The sequence below is a fragment of the Saccopteryx leptura genome, chromosome 9 (assembly GCF_036850995.1).
Source record: "Saccopteryx leptura isolate mSacLep1 chromosome 9, mSacLep1_pri_phased_curated, whole genome shotgun sequence".
In the NCBI taxonomy this organism is placed as follows: Eukaryota; Metazoa; Chordata; class Mammalia; order Chiroptera; family Emballonuridae; genus Saccopteryx; species Saccopteryx leptura.
Window position 1 is genome coordinate 88,886,346 of NC_089511.1, and position 21,347 is coordinate 88,907,692.

General features: G+C 39.1%; 1 protein-coding gene across 2 annotated transcripts in view; it reads left to right on the top strand.

Moving 5' to 3' along the window:
• BMPR1A (bone morphogenetic protein receptor type 1A) overlaps positions 1 to 21,347 on the top strand; it is a 201,243-nt gene that overhangs the window by 79,022 nt on the left and 100,874 nt on the right. For both annotated transcript variants that reach the window (XM_066350274.1, XM_066350273.1), the window contains one exon: positions 14,104 to 14,218. The gene's annotated coding sequence lies outside the window, so the exon portion shown is untranslated. The remainder of the gene's footprint in view (positions 1 to 14,103; positions 14,219 to 21,347) is intronic.

Genomic DNA, 21,347 nt, shown 5'->3' on the forward strand with positions numbered 1-21,347 from the left:
AACCTAAAAATAGAGTCATTTGTGCTTTAGGAAATATAGGAGAGCATATAATTATTTGTGAAAAAAGAACATTTTTGTATATATCTGTCAAGAGGCCACAGTTCAGAATTTAAGAAAGTTTATAGTTACTATGATTAATATATGTGGAAAAAGATGTGTAGTAAAAAGCTTTAACTAGAACAGAAATTCAGAAATCAACAGGGATTATTGAAAAACGAGAATAAAAATTAGTGATGCTGCTGTGGAAGAAAAATCTCACATATATACAGTAAAAGATTTCCGGGGCATAAACTTTCTTACATATGTTGTGTTACTTAGAGTGTTTAGAGAACAAAAAAATTAATGTGTTTTGAACATCAGTAATTTGGAAATTGTTTTTTCAGTGTTAACACTGTAACCAAGAAATTTACAGGGCAGTTTATACAAAAATGCTAAATTATTTATATTGAAATTGATATAATCGCCTCTGAGATCCCCAATCAAGGCATACATGAGAAGTGACTATCCACTTTTCCACTACTCCCTCTCCCTTTCCTCTCTCTTCCCCTCCTGCAGCCAGTGGCTCAGTTGGTTTGAGTGTTGCACCAGGTGCTAGGGATAGCTCAGTTAATTCGAGCATTGGCTCTAGATGGGTATTGCTGGGTGGAACCTGGTTGGGGTGCATGTAGGAGTCTGTCTCTCTTTATCTCCCCTCCCCTCACTTAAAAAAAATAAAATGAAAATAAATTGATATAATCACAGAGATAAGTATCGCCTAGTTAGCTCTGTTTGTTTATGGTATCTATTAGAATTTTGACTGTTTCTCCTTCTCTTACTTAGTACTTGGCTTTTCATTGACATGCCTATCATCAGACAACCTCTATTGTAGATTTAGGTGAGAAATAGTCTTCTACCATCCTGTAGCTTAGTAGCCTAGCCACATGTGTCAGGGAGTGAAATACCACTTCTCCCTCACCTTTTCTTAAATATTTAACCTGCTTCAATCATTAGTCTAACTGCCTATCACATTAAAGTCTCAAAAACAATTTTTTTTTGAGAGAGAGAGAGGGAGGGGAAAGGAGAGAGAAACTCCACCTTGTTGTACCGTTGATTGCTTCTTATATGTGCCCTGACCTGGGAACCAGCTGGTGCCTTTGGGATAGAGCCAGCAATCCCTGGGATCAAATCTGTGATCCCAATTCTCCGGGAGGACACTTGATCTGTTATGCCACTGGTCAGGGCCTTTAAAAACCATTCTTTTTTTTTTTTTTTTTTAAATAATTTTATTTTTTTAATGAGGCAACATCAATAAATCAGGATACATATATTCAAAGATAACAAGTCCAGGTTATCTTGTCGTTCAATTATGTTGCATACCCATCACCCAAAGTCAGATTGTCCTCCTTCACCTTCTATCTAGTTTTCTTTGTGCCCTTCCCCCTCACCCTTTCCCTCTCCCTCTCCCCCCTCCCCCCGTAACCACCACACTCTTATCAGTGTCTCTTAGTTTCACTTTTATGTCCCACCTACGTATGGAATAATGCAGTTCCTGGTTTTTTCTAATTTCCTTATTTCACTTCGTATAATGTTATCAAGATCCCACCATTTTGCTGTAAATGATCCGATGTCATCATTTCTTATGGCTGAGTAGTGTTCCATAGTGTATATGTGCCACATCTTCTTTATCCAGCCTTCTATTGAAGGGCTTTTTGGTTGTTTCCATGTCCTGGCCACTGTGAACAATGCTGCAATGAACATGGGGCTGCATGTGTCTTTACGTATCAATGTTTCTGAGTTTTGGGGGTCAATACCCAGTAGAGGGATTGCTGGGTCATAAGGTAGTTCTATTTTCAGTTTTTTGAAGAACTACCATACTTTCTTCCATAATGGTTGTACTACTTTACATTCCCACCAACAGTGTATGAGGGTTCCTTTTTCTCCACAGCCTCTCCAACATTTGCTATTACCTGTCTTGTTAATAATAGCTAATCTAACAGGTGTGAGGTGGTATCTCATTGCAGTTTTTTTTATTTTATTTATTTTTTATTTTATTATTATTTTTTTTTTGCATATTTCTGAAGCTGGAAACAGGGAGAGACAGTCAGACAGACTCCCGCATGCGCCCGACCGGGATCCACCCGGCACGCCCACCAGGGGGCGACGCTCTGCCCACCAGGGGGCGATGCTCTGCCCATCCTGGGCGTCGCCATGTTGCGACCAGAGCCACTCTAGCGCCTGGGGCAGAGGCTGAGGAGCCATCCCCAGCGCCCGGGCCATCTTTGCTCCAATGGAGCCTTGGCTGCGGGAGGGGAAGAGAGAGACAGAGAGGAAGGCACGGCGGAGGGGTGGAGAAGCAGATGGGCGCTTCTCCTGTATGCCCTGGCTGGGAATCGAACCCGGGTCCTCCGCACGCTAGGCCAATGCTCTACCGCTGAGCCAACCGGCCAGGGCTCATTGCAGTTTTGATTTGCATTTCTCTAATAACTAAAAAAGATGAGCATCTTTTCATATATCTGTTGGCCATTTGTATTTCTTCCTGGGAGAAGTGTCTGTTCATGTCCTCTTCCCATTTTTTTATTGGATTGTTTGTTTGTTGTTTGTTGTTGAGTTTTATGAGTTCTTTGTATATTTGGGATATTAGGCCCTTATCTGAGCTGTTGTTTGAAAATATCATTTCCCATTTAGTTGGCTGTCTGTTTATTTTGTTATCAGTTTCTCTCGCTGAGCAAAAACTTCTTAGTCTGATGTAGTCCCATTCATTAATTTTTGCCTTCACTTCTCTTGCCTTTGGAGTCAAATTCATAAAATGCTCTTTAAAAAACCCAGGCTCATGAGTTTAGTACCTATGTCTTCTTCTTTGTACTTAATTGTTTCAGGTCTTATGTTTAGATCTTTGATCCATTTTGAGTTAGTTTTAGTACAGGGGGACAGGCTGTAGTCGAGTTTCATTCTTTTGCATGCGACTTTCCAGTTTTCCCAGCACCATTTATTGAAGAGGCTTTCTTTTCTCCATTGTGTGTTGTTGGCCCCTTTATCAAAAATTATTTGACTATATATATGTGGTTTTATTTCTGGACTTTCTATTCTGTAAAAACCATTCTTGTCAGTGTCATTAATGGCCTCCATAGTGCCACCTTCAGCCTCTCATTGGCATTTGTCACAACTCACTCCTCTGCATGAAACTCTTAGCTGCTGTGGTATGACTTGGCTGCTCTCCACATCACTAAGGTGAGTGCAGTGGGGGGGGGGGGGGGTGAGGAACATGCTAAACCTCAGGGCTGAAGATGGGCTCTTGTTAGTTTAAGCACTTACCTGTAAACCCTCTGTAAAATACAATATTCTAACTCAGGTTTTAAACCCTTTTATCCTGCATTTTGGGATAATGTATTAAAGGACAAAAAAGAGAATTTGGATAGTAAAAATAATGTAAAAGAATCTAAACTACATTAGGAATATGTCTTGCCTCTATACTGCAGATACAACTGCTTGAATAACTATATGGAAAGGGAGAAGAATCTAGGAATATGGCATGGTATATCACAGTTAAAGACATATATTTCCCCCTGCAGAGCAAACGTTTGCTCATATTGGTGATTTAACCAGTAGAAATGTAAGTAGCACTCAGATCCAGTGGTATTAGCTTGAGGTGGGGACATCTTGTAGGTACTTATTTCTTCATTTAGAATATTAACTTTATTTAAAAATTTGTATCTTTTTTAATAGCTCAATACCAACTTGTAGGAAGTTATTTACCCAGATTTTTGATATTATGTTTTCATTCCAACTAAAGATAGCAATCATAGAGATGTAAAAAAAAAAAAGGAGTTAAGTACTTTCTGCTAATCATTAATCTCCTAACTATTATTACAAGAAAAGCTAATTGTCAAATTGAGGTAGAAAATTGTACTTAAAAAAAAAAAAAAGTCAGACAAGTAGAATCAAATTTTTTTTTTCTTAAGTGAGAAGTATGGAGGCAGAGAGACAGACTCCTGCATGCGTCCTGTCTGGGATCCACCGAGCATGCCCTCTGTGGGGTGATGCTTTGCCCATCTGGAGCATTGCTCCATTTCTCAGCAATTGAGCTATTTTAACAAGTGAGGCAAGGCCATGGAGCCATCCTCAGTGCATGGGGCCAACCTGCTCTAACCAAGCCATGGCTGCAGGAGAAGAAGAGAGAGATAGAGAGAAGGGGGAGGGCGAAGGTGGAGAAGCAGATGGTCGCTTCTCCTGTGTGCCCTGACTGGGAATTAAACCCAGGACTTCCACACGCCAGCTCATGCTCTATGGCTCAGCCAGCTGGCCAGGGCAAATCAGATATTCGTATGTTGCTGCCTTAGCCACAAATCTGAAAGCACAATGTATTTGTAATAATGTTATAGGCATATTAAGATTGCTACATAAAACAGAAAAACGATAGTCAGTGTTATCTTTAATAACAACTATATCAGCCTTTTTCTTTATGGTTTCTACTTTTGATGTCAAACTTAGAAATTCCTTCCCATTGTAATAGTATTTTTAAGTTCTTTTATGGTTTCACATTTTACATCTTAACCCTTTATTTTTCTGGAATTAACTTTGTTGTGTGAGGTAAGAATCCAACTTAGTTTTTCACCAGATGGTCAGCAAATTCTTTCAGTGCCTTTTAATTTTTTAAGATGCAGCCTGGGGACAACTTGCTCAAACAGTTTGAGCCATGGCTGTAGGAGAGGAAGAGAGAGAAAGAGGAAAGAGAGAAAGAGGGGGAAGGTGAAGGAGGAAGGGGTGGAGAAGCAGATGGGTGCTTCTCCTGTTGCCCTGATGGGGAATCGAACCCTGACTTCCACATGCTGGGCCTACGCTCTGCCACTGAGCCAACCGGCCAGGGCCCCATTTTATATTCTTACCTGCTGTGTCTGAGAGATCCATTATCTTCACATTCTTGCCGTAATTGGGAATTTTCACTTTTGTATTTTAGCTTTCATTAAATATACAGTGGTAGTTCAGCATAGTCTTAATTTGCACTTCTCTGATGGCTAGTGTTGTTGACCATATCTTTTCTAGTGCTATTTGCCATCCAAATATCTTCTTCACTGAAATAGCTCTTTATATTCTTTGCACATTTTCTAGGTGAGTTTTTTAATGTTTATTTTATTGATTTTAGAGAGAGGAAGGGAGAAAGCAAGTGAGAGACAGGAACAGGACATTGATCCGTTTCTGTATGTACCTGACTGGGGATCAGACTGCCCACTTTGGGGCAGTGCTCTAACCAACCAAGCTATCCAGCCAGGGCTAGGTGAAAAAAAAAATTATTTTTAATTTGTGTTCTGAGATTTTTTTACTTTTATGGCTGAATAATATTCTATTAGTTAGATATACTGCTCATAATTTGATCAACATTCAGGTTGTTGCCACTTTTTTCCTATACTGAGAACAGTTGCTGAATTGGTGTTTGTCCTTTCCGCCCTTCAACTTCCTCACACATACTGCACACACACTTCCTGCATGTGTGCATAATTGTGTTTCTTAACGATGGAGGAGTTACTTACCTTATAGGTTTGTTCTTTTTTTAACTTAAGCGGAAATTTAGGATATCTTTTCATGTCAGTACAAAGAAATAAGATGTATCTCATTCTTTTTAATGACTATATAGTTTTCAGTGTGACTATTTACTGATCCCACACTGATAAACATTTAAGTGACATCAATGACTTTCTATTTTATTTTTATATAATGCTGGCAAATTTTTTACTTAGCTTGTTTTTAAGGTACGTTTATGTTAAAACATGTACCAATGTTTTGTTCCTTGTTATTACCTGAGAGTATTCCATAGTATGGTTATGCCTCACTTTGTTTTGGATTGTGTCCAGTTTAGGGCTCTTATGAGTAACGTTGAGAATGTTCATAAAGAGTACAGTGGTACTCTTTATGACACACGAGTTGAATTCGTTTCACAGCTGAGCTCATGTCTCAGTTTGCTTGTGTGTCAAATCAAATTTCCCCATTTAAATTATTGGGAATGCAATTAATCAGTTCCGGCCCCCCAAAACTACATAATTTTTTGTTCTATATGCTTTTAAATAAGAAAATGTACTTTATAAATAACAAACACAAACACATACACATATATACATAATAAGAGAGAATGTAAAGAAATAAACTGATTTATGAAGTATATTTACCTTCAAGGTCAGGCAAAGATGCTGGTGGAGGGGGGAGGAGACACTAGCATAACAATGACCCTTCCCAAGCAGGACGGTAATTAGCAATTTCACAGACAGCTGCCCAGCGTCATTTTTAACAATAAAAGTGAGCAAACTCAAAAACACAAATTTTACAAACTCATTTTTTTAACATTCCACCCCTTTTGCTTACTTTGCAATTCACACCACAGGCATTCCTGTGCAAGGAATTAGGCACATCACACAACACATTACAGCTACAGCATAAACCATACAATGTCAGCCAGACCTGCTCCCCCCTCCATCAGGGTCTCTCACATTATCTAAAAGCCGCATGTCCATCCGACAAGGGAGCCGGTGCCCCCTCTGGTCACAGTCCAAGAGTCAGTCCTCGCACATGGGGCCTCAGGCCTCCTCTCTCATTCCTGCCATCCTGGCAGCTCTTAAGACTCTGCCCCAAGGGGGAGCACGTGGCAATGGTGGCCAGCATTTCCATATCTTCTCCAGAGAGCATGCTGCCACCTACCCCTATGTCCCATAATCTTAGCAAACCTACCAGGGGCTTAGTAGGTACTCTTTGCTGCTGGGCTTTTACCTTCTGGAGTCTTTAGATGGCAACTTCAGCCCCAGTCTCCTCATCCTCAGAAAAGGAGCTGGAAACGCCTGCTCCCTCCGACTCAGAGCCACTCTGCCAGCACGGCTCCATCTTAGGCTCCTGCGGCTGCAGGCTCTCCACAACATCCAGGACAAACTGCAACTCATGAACCTGTGTTTCCTTCTCTAGAGACTGCTCCATTTCCAGGTGTAACTTGTGAACCTGGTCGGCCTCCTTCTCCAGCGCTCGCTCCAGTTACAGGATCTGCATCTTTTTCTCCCGTGGCCATTCCAACCCCTTCCGTTCCTTGGTTTGCAGGCCTCGAGCAGCCTCTTGCACAGAGCTCTCGGTTTCCTTTTGCAGGGCTGTAAATATCAGCCAGCCCACAGTCCCCAAAAGGACAGCCATGGGGAACCATAACAATAACCAGTCCTCTACCCCACCCCTCAATGGTGGTGGCGGCTCCATACTGATCTGATCCGAATCCTGCCACAAACTACACCAAATGTAAGACCAGTAGTCAAGGCTGTCATGGCCGTACACATGCAGGTTCCCATTAGATTTGGGCAAATGGTAAAGAAATAGTGGAGCCAAAAAATGGTGGGCCTTTCCTTTATTCTAGACTCGTATGGGCCAACGAGCATATACACACAGGGTTTCCAAAGCCACTTACACATTCTCTGGTTCCAAAACCAGGAGAATCTTCTCTGGTTTTTCTTAGAATCAAAGGCCCCCATCAGTCTCAGTCACCTCTGGTCCATCTGCACACCTCCCTTCTCCTCTCTGCACATACTGGCTTCTCTCTCTTTCCCTACAGTCTTGGCTCCTCCTTCAGTACTCTGCATCCTCTCCACTCTCAGTCTGCCATCATGGCTTCTTCTCTTCCTCCTTCTTCTCTCCTTTTAAAAACTTTTTTGGTGCCAAATCCTCTCCTCCAGTCAACATTAGCATAACAATGGCCCTTCCCAAGCAGGAAGGTAATCTGCAATTTGCAATCAACTGCCCTGATCTGAGGGCAAGCACACATGTGGCTGCCCAACGCCATTTTTAATAATAAAAGTGAGCAAACTAAAAAAACACAAATTGTACAAACTCATATGCCCAACACTTGTGATTAAGCAAAAATTCCCGTGAGTGACTGCATGTCTCTCAAATTGCTCATGATTTAAAGTGCTTGTGTGTCAAGGTACCACTGTATATGGATATACATTTTTATTTCCCTTGGGTTTCTGTAGAGGGAATTTTGGATTATGTGGTGAATTTATGTTTATATTAAATTTTTAATAAATTGCCTAACTATTCTCCAAAGTGACTGCATCATTTACGGTAGTGTGTGAGAGTGCCAGTTTCTCTATGTCCTTACCACCATTTGGTATTGTCTGTCTTTGATTACGGCCATTCTAGTGGGTATGTAATGGTATCATTGAAGTTTTAATTTATATTTTTCTGATGACTTACTATGTTTATAATCTTTTCATGGGGCACAGTTGTATTTCAGAAACACAGGCACAATGAAAGAGGTAAGAGTAGAGGTGGGCTACATAAAAATGAGAGCCTGTACTAGGTGTGTGTAGAGATGAAAGAGATTTTAAAGATATATCAGAGTTAGAATAGATAGCATCTAGTAATTTTCATTTTTAGCTGCCTAAATATAATAGGTAAAGCAGAGGGAGGTGGGGTTAGTGATCCCAAGATTTCAACAGTTGGGTAGATGGTACTGCCATTAGCAAGAAAACTAAATGTGGTGCATGAATAGTTTTTGTGATAGCTTTTTTTTATTAATCCTGTTCTCTGATGTACCACTGGATAAAATATTCAATATAGCTGTTTTGTAGTTTAGAAATATGTATCTAGTTCAAAAGAAGGATTTGGATTGAGATACAAATTTAGGGGAGTTGTCATTGTGTGGATAGCAGCTGAATTCATGTAAATAAATGGGGTATCTGTTCTTAAATTGCTTTATCTGCTGGGTTACTTTTGGTAATTGAACATTGCTTAAAGAATAAAAGGATTTAATGTAATAAAAAGATCCAAGTTAATAAAAGGGTTCAAAGATTAATTTGTTCAAGCATAAGAACATCAGTAAGGACCCCTATTCTTTTCATCTTTTAATACTGTCATTCTTTACTTGTTGGATTGTCCTCTTAAGCTGTGTCCTTTCATGGTCCTAAGATGGCTGCCATAGCTCTACTGGACAAATTCAAACCCAGAGGTGCTCGGGGCAGGGGATGGGGGGCAGAGTGGAATGGATGTTTTCATCTGGTGTTTTTTCGTCAGCCAGGAAAACCTTTCCCAGAAGCTCCCCAGCAAACTTAGTCTCTTCTTATTGGCCAGAATTGCATCAGAGGCTTATTCCTAACCACTTATTGGCAAGGGGAATGGAAATTGCCACGATTGACTTACACCAGAGCATTCTAACCTCAGCGTTAAGCACTTTTTTCTTACATCTTTGTTGGAAAATGCTTTTTCCATTTTGCATTTTGGTTCCCTGCTATAGATTATATAGGTAAGGTTTTCTAGACAGGTTAGTTTCATATCATTGAGTTGTTACTCAGTACTTCAGATCAGCTAATATTTGTTGAAATCCTACTCTGCGTCATCTACTGTGTTAGATTCTTGGCTACAGTAGTGAATGAGAAACATAAGAGTTTGGTGTGGAAACCTGTACACAGAAGAATGCTATGATAGAGTTGTGCACAAAAGTTTGTTGGTATTATGGGTTTAATACCACTCTTTATGCCATTGGTTTTATGAGAAAAGGCATCTTGAGTTTAAAAATCAAGTTTATAATTAATCTATAAATTAATCTTTTGGAACATTTAGAATACAACCTCTTCATAAATTGACCTTTTTGTGTTATGTGATTTCATGCTTTATTGTTTTGTTTTTTTTAAGTTTTTTTTTTTTTTGTATTTTTCTGAAGCTGGAAACGGGGAGAGACAGTCAGACAGACTCCTGTATGCGCCCGACTGGGATCCACCTGGCACGCCCACCAGGGGCGACGCTCTGCCCACCAGGGGGCAATGCTCTGCCCCTCCGGGGCGTCGCTCTGCCACGACCAGAGCCACTCTAGCGCCTGGGGCAGAGGCCAAGGAGCCATCCCCAGCGCCCAGGCCATCTTTGCTCCAATGGAGCCTTGGCTGCGGGAGGGGAAGAGAGAGACAGAGAGGAAGGAGGGGGTGGGGGTGGAGAAGCAAATGGGCGCTTCTCCTATGTGCCCTGGCCGGGAATCGAACCCGGGTCCCCCGCACGCCAGGCCGACGCTCTACCACTGAGCCAACTGGCCAGGGCCCATGCTTTATTGTAGAAGTGCATGATAAATAACCTAAATTATACTATTCATTTGAGTTACTTACATCTGAACTTTATTGTTTTTTGAAGCATAATGTTTAAATTTTCCAGCTAATGTAACGAAGGTTTTTAACAGTAATATTACATTTAGTTTTAGAGCCAACTGAAATGTTTTATAAAAATACTATTTTGGCCTGACCTGTGGTGGCGCAGTGGATAAAGCGTCGACCTGGAACGCTGAGGTTGCCGGTTCAAAACCCCAGGCTTGCCTGGTCAAGGCACATATGGGAGTTGATGCTTCCTACTCCTTCCCCCTTCTCTTTCCTCTCTCTTTAAAAATGAATAAATAAAAAATTTTTTAAAAAGCCTGACCAGGCGGTGGCGCAGTGGATAGAGTGTCGGACTGGGACGCGGAGGACCTAGGTTCGAGACCTCGAGGTCGCCAGCTTGAGCGTGGGCTCATCTGATTTGAGCAAAAGTCCACCAGCTTGAACTCAAGGTCGCTGGCTCCAGCAAGGGGTTACTTGGTCTGCTGAAGGCCCGCGGTCAAGGCACATATGAGAAAGCAATCAATGAACAACTAAGGTGTTGCAACGCGCAATGAAAAACTAATGATTGATGCTTCTCATCTCTCTCCGTTCCTGTCTGTCTGTCCCTCTCTATCCCTCTCTCTGACTCACTCTCTGTCTCTGTAAAAAAAAAATTTTGTAATTTGGTTCTTATTTTTTTTAATGGTTGTATGAATGCAGCTTTAGTGTTTGAAACAGTATTTGTATAGTACATGTGGGGGTCCTTTTTGTGGGTGTTAAGAGAAGGAAAATAAAGATGAGGAAAAAGGAATTTGGAGTGGTGGAAAGAAAACTGTATAGTCAATATTGCTGATTTTGTGAATACTAAGAAATCTATTTTTTCACATCAGATACAAATTCAAAATTCATCTTAAATTTTGTCTTTGACTTAGTATAATTATCAAAAGCATATTATAAAATAAATCTTAAATTAATAGAGGAGTTAATGGGAACCATTCTAACACTTCAGAACCAAAGATAGCCACAATTAATGTTTGTCACTGATGGGTTCTTTAAAGCACTGTGATTAGTGATTTTTAAAGCATGTCAGTGGTTTAAGATTTAACTACTTTAATAATTTTGAGAACCAAGAAGGATGTGTACATTTTGATAGCAAAAGAAGATATTTTGTAAAGACACTGTGGGGTTAAAATGAACTTTTCCTATTTATTTGCAGGTGTTTACTGAGTAAATTCTGTTAGCTGTCTTTTATTAGACTATAGCTAGAATGATTTGATTTTCATGAATTCTGAGCCATTAAGAAGCTGTGATATATTTTTAAAAAGAATTCCCCTTTCCTCAATGTGAGCTTTTAGGACTTACAGGCTTGAACATTTCAGACATAAAATCTTGGATGAAAATTTGGTTTTGACTGGATCCTATGTGGTTGTTAAACACAAGTTCATAGTGCTAAAAGCTTGTGATACATTCATTACCTTGTAAGTGATTAAAGTTGTTAATAGGGACCATTTTGCCTATTATTTCTATTTCTGCACATGTGCATACACTGCTCACAAATATTAGGGGATCAGGGAATGTGTAGATACTCCAGTACTTTCAGCCTTTTGTATAGTACATTTTTACCAATGAAATAAAAGTTGGTCTTGCATCTCATTTGCATAATCAAACTTTCTTTGACTTGTTGTTTGCTTTTCTGATGTTCTTGTTTAATAAAAAAAATCAAATGCTTTTTTTTAATCACTTCATATTCATTGTAAAATATCCCCTAATTTTTGTGAGCAATATATTTGGAGACCCCTGCGTATTAGGTCTGGAGCACTATATTGCAAAGTTGGGGAAAGCTTTACTTTAGTGGTATGCAAAAAGTGATATGCAGACCTGTACTTCATGTGAAGCACATCCTGTCCTTTTAATTGTCTTTTATTTACTTCTTAGTAATGAAGTCAGATCTTACTTAGCTCGTCTTAAATTCAACCTTTAGAAATATTTTCTAGGCCCTGGCCGGTTGGCTCAGTGGTAGAGCGTCGGCCTGGCGTGCAGAAGTCCTGGGTTCGATTCCCAGCCAGGGCACACAGGAGAGGTGCCCATCTGCTTCTCCACCCCTCCCCCTCTCCTTCCTCTCTGTCTCTCTCTTCCCCTCCCGCAGCCGAGGCTCCATTGGAACAAAGATGGCCCGGGCGCTGAGGATGGCTCTGTAGCCTCTGCCTCAGGCGCTAGAATGGCTTTGGATGCAACAGAGCGATGCCCCAGAGGGGCAGAGCATCGCCCCCTGGTGGGCGGGCCGGGTGGATCCCGGTCGGGCATGCAGGAGTCTGTCTGCCTCCCCGTTTCCAGCTTCGGAAAAATGAAAAAAAAAAAAAAATGTTTCTAAAGTTTATGTTTTGTCATGTATTTGTACATGTCCAAGAATGGAGGGTTTCTTTGGATGATTCAGAGTCTTGGACTTTGACGGTGGTATATTTGAAAATTCTTTTGTTTATTTATTTTCGTTAATTATTAACTTTAGATTTAGCCTAAAGCTTTAAACATTTTTTTTATTCACACCAAGGAAACTGTGTTGAAATAAATAGTGCTGTCATAAACAATGGTTGGTAAGTGGTTTGTGTGTTAATTTTATTTATTATTTGATCCATTGAAATTAGTAGAATTATAGTCAGGCCATAGAATTTTAAACATAGTCACTTTGATGGACTATTTTAACCTTTATTAGATAGGTTAATCTGATTGCTTCCCCTCTCTTCTTTCACACACTCCCTTAGGGAAGAATGGAATTACTGGCAAAGAATGGCTTTGGAGGAAAAATCTTTATGCCATTTCTAAAATGAAAACACACATATTTATTTTTTATTGGTATAAGGGAAAATTTTAAAACTGAATATCTCAGCAATAGTAATTTAAAAAACCTAACCACCAAATCTTTATCCTTGCTCTCCCTCATTTTTCTGAGTCATGGTCTGAGTTTTATAGTAATATTAATGCCCTGAAAAATGTTAGGGTCCTGATTAAGTTGTAGATAACTGTTAAAGGCTCCTAAATGCAGACAAAGCATTACTCATTGCTTTCAGGGGCCGTCTGTCCACCATGAAAGAGTTAGCGTGGTTCCATAGCAGCCAGTCTACTAAGTGGCAACTCTAGACTTGAGAAAGGCTGCCATCTGATATGGGAGACCATTTCAGATTGTCCCAGTTTACATGAATTTAGTCATTATTGCCAAGACTAGGAACCCTCAATGTGACATACATGATACTTCAAAATGGACTTGAAGACAGGCAACTTTGACCTTGCAATGGGATATAGGTAATGTTCATACAGTTTAAACTTTTTCCTTTTTAAATATGAAATAAAATACTTTGCTGCTTGAAGTTTTAGGTAAAAGACACATTTGAAGAAATTATTCTTAAGGTATTTAAGCAACCAGTACATCTATCTATAACATTTTTAATTGTTTCCATCTTTTAGATTTATGAACATTGTAGGAGGGTACGAGGGTACTAATATCAGTAGTAACATGTCAATTGAAACCTATCCCATGAACTTAGACCAAGTAGTGCAATTAATTTTTGACCCTTACAGTTCCTAAGATTCTGGGTAGACATTTGATATAAAAAGTGCTTACTGGGACTTTGTGATAAAAAGTGAAAATAGGTATACTAGGTAGGAGTGCAAATATATTTTTGCCTAAGTAAGAATCTCAGTGTTACAGAATTATACATTTTAATGCTGCTTCTAGTTGTTTCTGTTTTTTTTATTTGAGATGTGATATTTTTCAAAAGCCTGAGCCATTTCAGAAATATTACATTAAGTAAGTTTTTCCACAGAACTAGTATTACCTTTGTAAAGTTAAAAATTCTTTAAATTGGAAACTTCTTTGAGTAGAGGACTAGGAAGTGGTAAACTGGTAGGTTTCTGAAATACTGTAGAACTTTTCATTAGATTTATATTGAAAATGTATAGTTTTACACATGATGAATTTTTAATATTTCTTCTATATGTTATTCCAGCAGATAAAAGTTCTTTCAGTCTGAAATAAGCTTTTTTTCCTTCTAAACAGATTCATGAAAATATGCATCAGTTTAATACCGTCTTGGAATTCATGAGATGGAAGCATAGGTCAAAGTTGTTTGGAGAAAATTGGAAGTACAGTTTTATCTAGCTACATCTCTGAGGTAAGGAAAAGACTTTTAAGAAAATAACTAGAATAATATGAAACTTTACATTTTTAACAATTGAAAAATAGTTCTTCTAAATCACTATTACAATTTAACTTTAGTTTCTTTGATAACCTTTCTTATGAATCTTAAGTGGTTTTAACATGTTCTTCTCTCCTCATACTGTTGAACTTCTTCAGGAGTAAAAGGTATTTATTTATTATTATTAATAGTATTGTCTTTAATTACAGAAAATAAGCATTAAATGATATATATAATTATGAAATATATATGTATTTATTCTCTCTAAAGATGACTAAGCTGACTTCAGAGTAGATCATATTAAAATGAATTTTTGCATTATTCTAAAGTATTCCCACATTTAAAATTTAGGATAAAATTATCTTAGAATAATAGATATTTGGAGATAGAATTTATTTAATGTAAAGAAGTAGTACAACCAGGGATGGGGGAAAGAAACCATTCTAAAACAATATGTACAGAGAAATCACGTTTATTATTTTCAGATTCATTTAGAGACTCAAATTATCAGGTAAAAGGTTTGAATTCTTCAGGGATTTACATTTTTAAAAAATAGAATATACACTGTTTTGAAGCTGCCTATACTTTTTTCTCATGAAGTAGTAGGCTTTGCTCATTGTTTCTACTTCCTTATAGCATCATCTTTTTCCCCTACCAAACTGTTGTATTTGCTCTTTTGAAAAATACTCCTTTCTCAGTTGTCTTTTTTTTTTTTTTTTGAGAGAGAGAGAGAGAGAGAGAGAGAGAAAGAGAAAGGTAGGGAGAGAGAGAGAGACAGGAACATCGAGCTGCTCCTGTTTTGTGCCCTGACCAGGGAATCAAACCAGCAACCTTCGAGCTCCAGAACAATGCTCCAACCAACTGAGCAATATGCCCAGGGCTCTCAGTTGTCTTCTGTTGTGTTTCAGTTTTATACTCTTGGGTCACTGTAGTGGTTGACATTTTTCCTTTATTGAAATTCTCTTGGCTTCTATGACTCTGTGCTCTTCTAATTCTACTTCTTTATTTACTCCTTCAAAATTTCTTTTCCTACTCTTAAATAATACCTTTGAAATTCAGTGTTTTCCTTTGGCTTTTTTAATCTCACATTCTTTCAGTTTTACCTTGATAATGTATCATGAGTGTTTTCATCCTCTTTTTTCTAATCCCTCCATTACTGTGCAGGTTCAGGTCTTTATAATACATTTCACCTGAAATATTGCAGGACTCTCCTAACTTTGTGCCTCTCCTTACTGTTTTCCCTTTACATGTTGCTATGGCTTAAGTTTTCTAGAAGATAATTCTGCATATACTGTCAGTGACTCTGTCAACTTTCCAGAGTAAGAACAAACTGCTATAATACTAAAGCCTCTCAACAGTATGTTGTTGAATGAGGACCGTCTTTGCCTGCAGCCAATTACTCTGAGCTGGGCACTGTGTTAGGCAGTGCGAATGCAAAACATTTCCTTGTTTTGTTTTCAAAGACTGTGTTTAGAGATGAGCATGCAGAGTTAATTTAAGTACAATTTAGAAAGTGCTGTATGATATTAAAGTGTAGTGGAATCACCTAGAAAAGGCTCCACCAGCATTGTTAGAGGAGAAGATTATCAGGGAGGCTTCACATAGGAATGACATTTGAGTGGAATTTGAGCAAAGAGTAGAAGATAGCTGAGTGGAATTTGGGAGGCAAGAGGATTTCATGCACAGAGCCCAGCATAAGCAGTGGAATTTTGAACTGTATAGACCAGGGATCCCCAAACTTTTTACACAGGGGGCCAGTTCACTGTCCCTCAGACCGTTGGAGGGCTGGACTATATAAAAAAAAAACAACTATGAATAAATCCCTGTGCACACCACACATATCTTATTTTTAAGTAAAAAAACAAAACAGGAACAAATACAATTTTTAAAATAACAAGTAAATTTAAATCAACACACTGACCAGTATTTCAATGGGAACTATGGGCCTGCTTTTGGCTAATGAGATGGTCAATGTGCTCCTCTCACTGACCACCAATGAAAGAGGTGCCCCTTCCGGAAGTGCAGTGGGGGCCGGATAAATGGCCTCAGGGGGCTGCATGCAGCCCACGGGCCGTAGTTTGGGGACCCCTGGTATAGAATGTACAAAAGAAGAAAACATTTTGTGTGGTTTGAATTCATGATAGAAGAGAGGGATTGAATGACAAGGCTGGAAAGATTTTGATTGTAAAGAACTTTGAATGCTGTAGTTAGGAGTTTAGAATTTATTTTTTCAGTAGTTGGCCATCTTTGAAAAGTTTTTGGGGTTTTTTTTAAGCTAGAGAGTCAGACAGACACGGACAGATAGACAGGAAAGGAGAGAGATGAGAAGCATCAACTAATTAGTTACGGTCCTTTATTCATTGATTTCTTTCTCATACCTGCTTTGACCCAGAAAAGGGGGGGGAGGCTCCAGCTTAGGCAATGACCCCTTGCTCAAGCTAGCAACTTGGGGTTTATGCTAGCGACCTTGGGCTCAAGCCATCAAGTTTGGGGTCATGTCGATGATCCTATGTTCAAGCTGGTGACCCCTCGCTCAAGCCAGCAACCTTGGGGTTTTGACCTGGGACTTCAGCGTCCCAGGTTGACACTCTGTCCACTGTGCCACCACTGGTTAGGTGATATACTCTTAACTTGTTTTAAGCAAAAACAAAAATGAGGCTCTTTATTAAGATAGGAATCAGCATATCTAAAATTTTGAAAACCTTTAACCTTGATTATTGGACAAATGTTTAATTTTCTTCTTTTCTACCTCTATATGTATGATTCTCTTCAGCCAATGATTTGGAATTGTCCTGTATTTTCTCTCCTCTCTATTCATGTTATTCTTTTGTTCTGGCATGCTTTTTCCTCTCTTCCTCTTCTGTAGAAGACCTGTCAGGCTTTAAAAATCCACCTCAGCCTGACCAGGTGGCGGCGCGGTAGATAGAGCATCAGACTGGGACGTGGAGGACCCTCTAGGTTCGAAACCCCAAGGTCACCGGCTTGAGTGTGGGCTTATCTGACTTGAGTGAAGGCTCACCAGTTTGATCGAGGTGTCGCTGGCTTGAGCCCCAAAGCCCCAAAGTTGCTGGCCTGAAGCCCTAGGTCGCTGGCTTGAGCAAGGTGTCACTTGCTCAGCTGTAGCCTCGTGGTCAAAGACATATGAGAAAGCAATCACTGAAAAATTAAGGAGCTGCAATGAAGAATTGATGGTTCTCATTCTCTCCCTTCCTGTCTGTCTGTCCCTATCTCTGACCCTCTCTAAAAAAAAAAAAAAAAAATTCCATCTCAAGTGCCAGTTCATTCCTGAGTTGTTTCTGTTGTTTATTCTTTTGACTCTAATAATATGTTCCTCCCAGTTTAAGGCCCCAGAGCACTTAACTTTTGTTCTATATGGTATTACTTTTTATTTTGGTCCCTGTTAAACTCTGTAATAGCAAGTTACAAAGGCAGAATCAAAAAGTAAAGAGCACCAGCCCCATCCTCTGTTTATAGTCATATTAATAATCTGTATGTGCCTGGCCTGTGGTGGCACAGTGCATAGGCATTGACCTGAAATACTGAGATCACCGGTTTGAAACCCTGGACTTGTTGGTAAAGGCACATACATCAAGCAAGAAGCAAGCAGTGAACAACTAAAGTGAGGCAACTATGAATTGATACTTCTCACTCAGCCCCTTTCCTTTCTCTGTAAAATCAAAAAAAAAATCTGAAAAATAATATGTGTGTGTAATATAAGTAATGATAACCAGCACTGCCAGGTACAAGTGATAAATGCCAAAGGAATAAATTATTACTTCTAGTCCAGGTTCTATAGCTCTGAGAAGTACAGCTAGAAATAGGAGCAGTTATTTGAGCTATTTTAGCTGGACTTTGAGAGATGAGTAGAATTTGGATAGGTAAAGAAAGAATTTAAAGGTATTTCTGAAAAGCTGATTAATAGAAAAATGAATATTTCTGTACGAGTGTGGTAGAGGTCTTGGTGTAAGGGTAGGAAGTGTGACACAAAGAAAATGATATTTTGGGGAACTTAATAGTAGTGTCTGATCATATATCATGAGAGACGTGGAGTGAGGGCAGGGAGGTCACATAGTTGTAATGGTGGTGAGGAATGTGGTCATCAGACTTTAATCAGAGTGGTAATGGTGGAAATAGAAAAGAAAGATTAAGTGAAATTGGTATTGTGAAGGCAGGAGGGACACTGATTTATGAAGATGTTGGAAAGAGGCAATGATACCCACATTTTTTATCCAGATAGTAGGGATAATGTTGCATAACATTAATAGCAAACATAAGTAATTCTTCAAATCCAGTTTGATCTGAGTTTTATAAATTTAAAGAAACATTAGAATTAGTGCTCTTCTGTTGATCTCTTTGTTTATATACAGGAAATGTTTTATACATTATTTTTCATGCCTTTGCATATTGAAATGGAGAGAATGTGAAAAAAGAGAAATCCTGCCTCTTCTAGAAGAGCGCTTCATAAAGAAACACTCTCCTGTTCACATTCATCTCATCTGCTGTAGTTGTAAATGCTGTGTAAGAGTTAGTAAAATTTAAGAATATTTTAAGTATTTCTATAGGCATAATTCTGACACTTAAAGAAGTATGGTATCTTATTTTAGTAGAATTACTGTTAAATGAATCAGGACTTACGGAGAAGTTCATTAAACAGAATTTGATGGTTCCACATTAACAAGTAAGCATTAGTATGGTAATATCCTTAGAGAAATACTTTATAGTAAGGTAATAAGTTACCTTAATGTATAATCTAGCTAGTTTTGATGCTTTTGTTATTTTCAAGTTAATTAATGATTTAGAACTTTGCAATATTTAGGAAAAATCCACCACTATATATTGAAAATAAAGTAGTCATAGTTTGTTTCCTGATTATACATTGTGTAAAACCAGAAAACATTATATTATTGAGGAAGGAAAGCAGTCATGTTAAGAAAAAGTTAAACTTTATGATGGAACTATTATCAAGTTATTTCCTAACATAAATCCAGTTAAACTTTCAAATTAATTAATATTTGTATTATCAACTTATATGTATATATATATCTAAAGATTCTTTCTATCATTCTTTTTTAAAAATTTTATTTATTGATTTGAGAGAGAGAAAGAGAGAAGTGGGGGAGAAGCAGGAAGCATCAACTCATAGTAGTTGCTTCTTATATGTGCCTTGATCGGGCAAGCCTAGGGTTTCAAACAAGCAACCTCAGTGTTCCAGGCTGATGCTCTATCCACTGTACCACCACAGGTTGGGCCCCTCTATCATTCTTATCTCAGAATAGTAACAACAGTGTTTCCCAAAGTGTAGTGTGTGTACTACTGCTAGTATTCAGAATAAGATTAAATAGTACACAGATGAATTTTTAAAATGTTCAGTTATATTTATTTTTATACTGCCTATTTATGATAAGTAATGTTGACTGATTAAAGATGGTGACATTATGTTCCCTTTGTTTTCTGTTTCAAATTGTGGTTCAGAATCTTGAGTCGATCAGACTTTCATTTTATGATGTCAAATTACTATCTTTGCTCTTTATAAGGTCCCTCAATTTTCCTCTCTTCCTGCCATAGGAAACCACTCGTTGATTTGTTTGCTATTTGCCTTTGAATGAATGTGTCCTTATAGAACATACTGTGTTGTTGGTGTATGTATGTGTGTGTAGTTGACAATCAGATTATTGCTACAAATATTCTGCCTTTCTCCCACTGTTTTCTTCAGCACAAGAAAGTTAAGACTTCTCCTGTTGGTTTGTATACTACACTTGTTCACTGCTTCTGACTTGTGTGTGGCATCCCATATGCACGGCACATATCCTGCTACTTTAAGAGGCAGCATACTCTTGTTAAAAGCACAAGCAGTGGCCAGGTGGCTGCAATTTGAGCACTATCACCTCTCAGTGGATTCCTTTGGAAGGAGAGCCTGAGAAAAGGACTGATGGCTGAGGAGTTTATTTGGGAGTCATCCGAAGAAGCAGAAATAAGGGAATGCAGAAGATGAGACAGAGAAGAGAGTAAATTTACACCAAGTGTGTTAATGAACTATAGTAGTTATCACTGGGCAAATGGGTTTCGATCACCTTGGGATCCTTTAAATGCACCTCAGTATTGTTTCACCAAAGGACATTATTTTAAGACTTTTTATTCATATTTTTTTAGAGAAGAGAGAGAGAGAGAGAAAGAGGGGAGGAGCAGTAAGCATCAACTCCTATATGTGCCTTGACCGGGCAAGCCCAGGGTTTCAAACCGTCAACCTCAGTGTTCCAGGTTGACATTTTATCCACTGTGCTACCACAGGTCAAGCTCACCAAAGGACATTTTTCCATTGACTTTCATCTTTTATTACTTGAGCGTTGCGCCTAGAGCTTTATAACTCGAGCATTTGTGTGGTTGTGTCTTTGTACTGCTGAGTAGTCTTCTTTAGGTTTAGGGAAAACTCTGAGGAACAAAACAGCAGTGCTTGAGCTCACAGTGCCTGTAAGATGCAGTGGGAAGTATGTAGAAATGCCTGCCATAGCTGTAATGAGGACGGGGAGCTGTAAGGAGATGTGCTGCAGAGCACCACAAGTGTCTGCTGTAGTCCACACCTTTTATTACTTAGATTACCACCTGTCCCATTAAGTCTGCTCTGCCAGTGACTTTTCAGAGTGATGGCTGGTTATAATTGCTAAGAGAAATTTCAACAGGGGTTAGTGGAACAAGTTGTAGTACTCACTCATGCAGCTAGTCCTGAGGTCGCAGTTGATGCTCCTCAGGAGATACTGTACAAACCGTGGGATAATGGTGCTGGCAATAGTGTATCCTGTGGGTAGGGGAGGCAAACCCTTGGAGTAAGGGCTAGTTCTGCACCCACATGTGTCAGTTAGTGTTCCACACAGACAGTAACTAGCTCACCTTCTTAAGAAGGAACCCTTGCTGTTGGCCAATGTAAACTTTTTCTGTCCCTGTGGCTCCTCCACTCATAGCCATGTGGGTCGAGCATTAAGGAGACCCAGAGCAGAATCTGGCTGATGGCCACTGATAAGTTATTCCACCTGCAGTTGGGATGTAGTTAAATGCCTCCTCTGTTGCTGGTGCTTTGGGGTGGGCATTAACATAAGACATAAAGATTGGT